This window comes from Limulus polyphemus, unplaced genomic scaffold, assembly GCF_000517525.1.
Source record: "Limulus polyphemus unplaced genomic scaffold, Limulus_polyphemus-2.1.2 Scaffold0, whole genome shotgun sequence".
NCBI classification, from domain to species: Eukaryota; Metazoa; Arthropoda; class Merostomata; order Xiphosura; family Limulidae; genus Limulus; species Limulus polyphemus.
In genome coordinates, this window is record NW_013665610.1 from 586,424 (window position 1) to 588,986 (window position 2,563).

Genomic DNA, 2,563 nt, shown 5'->3' on the forward strand with positions numbered 1-2,563 from the left:
GATTTAAAACTCATGCCATCAGATGGGCCCACAACAGAAGGTATTTTTTGTATTTTTTTGTGTAGTGTGAATGTTAACATAGTAAATTTTCATGTTGTATGTTAATGCATGTACCCTTGTAATACAAATACAGTATTGGTGCTAATTGAGAAATACATATACTATAACGTTAAGATTTCATGCAGCTACTAGTAACAAGTAAGCGTAGAGTCTGTCCTCATATATTGTCTTTATATAGTTGAACCAAATATTTTATACTTCTGGTTCAATTATAACATCATAGTTAATTCAAAGTTCCTACCGTTGTTTTTATGTGTTTTTTGTCTTGCTGTAATGTAAAAGTACATCTTACCATTATAAATGTTGCTTTTAACTATTTTTAAAACTTTTTTCATAGACCCATTAGTCTTGTATCAGTCATGGGAAAAGTTTTGGAAAGTCTGTTAAAAGATGCATTGTTCTTGCTACTACCATTACATTTTGAATGGATTTAATACTTGTGCAAATGATAAACATATTAATAACATTTTTATAATTTCCATACTGTATCTCTGAAAAGTATTTTATTCTAGGGTTTCATTGTTAGAAATGGCTCAATAATACATGTAACAAACAGAACTTAATCAAGTGCTACATTGGTGTAATTGTATCTATGTTAGCTATTGCTTGTGCTAAAAATTCTTGCTAGTAAATGTTTGTCCATAAATTTAAAACATACAGTATATAACGTGGTGTCCTTTGTTCTTATACAAACTTGCTTAATATCTTCAGGTCTAGTACAGACATTGAAACAAATTAACAAATGAAAATTGTATACAATATTACACATTTTTCAGGATATTCAATAATACATAATATGATGTTAATTAAAAAAGAAAATCAATGTTTATACAAAGATTAAACATAAAAACTTCAGAAATTGAAGGATAACCCCAGAGTAGTTTTATGTAAAATAAGTCACGGAAGGAATTGAAATATAAAGAAATATTTGTAGTAAGTCAACAACACAGTGAGGTACATCTGTTAAAAACGTATTTACTAAACTTTTTTTAAATATGTTCGATAAGGTGAGTAAGCGTGTATCTTATTGAGTGTATAACAAGACTGTTTTTTTTTTCTGTGAGGTGCTATGTCATAATGAATTGTTAAAGATCTAAAATGGTTTTCAATGAGCTTTGATTTTAATATTTATAGGGCACACATTTATTGTCTAAAATCATAGCAAATAATGGATTACATGTATACTAAAGCAATCTAAAACACTTAATATTTCTCATGTGGCAGTCATATAAGATTTTCCATTAAACGTACTTCCAAACAAAATAAAAGAAAATAGTTTTATTCCTAAGAAACAGCAAACAATGTCATCTTAGTCAGTTTTCACTAACTGTACTCTATAATTTTATAATCTAATTTCTAAACTAAATATATAGTAAAATAGAACTAAACGTTCCAATAACCTACAGATCAATTTAAGACTACCAGAAAAGTATAGAAAACAAGAAAAGGAATTTAATAAGAAGTAACAATGAAAAATGAGGAATAAAGTTTGAAATCAAAAATATATCATTAATAAAGTGAGACAAAATTATGAAGTGGTAAATAAGCAAAGAAAAATGTAACTCCTCTGGGAAACGTTTTGGAAAGTCTGTTAAAAGATGCTTTACAAAGTCATTTAACAAAGTTTATAATTTTATTGGATAGTCAACATTGTTTCACTGAGAGAAAATCTTGCCTTACAAATATTTTAACACTCTTTAAGAAGATTATTGCTTATGGAGATTAGGGTAAGGGTGTAGATTTGATGTATCTGGATCTTCAGAAAGCATTTGACAAGATGCCACATAAAAGGCTTTTAAAAAAAAATTAGCTCTATAGGTGTGGGGGGATAAGTTAGCAGATTGTACAGAAAAGTGGCTGGATGAAAGAAAGCAGAGGGTTGTTACAAATGGAGTTCAGTCAAACTGGATTAATGTCACAAGTGGGGTACCTCAGGGCTCAGTCTTAGGACCTTTGTTCTTTTTGATTTACATCAGTGACATAGATGAAGGAATGGTCAATAGATTACTTAAATTTGCAGATGATATTAAGGTCTTGGGTGTTGCTAGCTGTGAAGAGGAGGATGCTGATTTACAAAAGGATTTAGATCACTTAGTGAGTTGGGCAAATAAATGGCAGATGGGTTTGGATTTTTATAAATGCAAAATAATGCATGTGGGTTATCATAATTTGAATTATAAGTATAATTTGGATGGGAATAACCTTAATAGTGGTGTAATAGTGATCAGTCTCTAAAGCCATCCAAGCAGTGTGCTGTTGCTAGTGTTAGGGCAAATAGGATTTTAAGTTGTATTTACAAAAATATCGAATACAAGTCTAAAGAGGTTATAATTTCATGGTACAGGTCACTGGTTAGGCCACACTTGGAATATTGTGTTCAGTCTTGGGCATCCTTACCTTAGGAAGGACATTGAATTGTTGGAAAGGGTTACTAGAATGGTGCCTGGGATGGAGGGGTTGTCATTCAAGGAGAGGCTGAAATCTCTCAAATTGTTTTGTCTTG

General features: G+C 30.5%; 1 protein-coding gene across 10 annotated transcripts in view; it reads left to right on the forward strand.

Annotated features, from left to right (window-relative positions):
• Positions 1-2,563, forward strand: part of LOC106456833 (ankyrin-2-like) — a 171,222-nt gene that overhangs the window by 149,304 nt on the left and 19,355 nt on the right. The window lies entirely within an intron of this gene.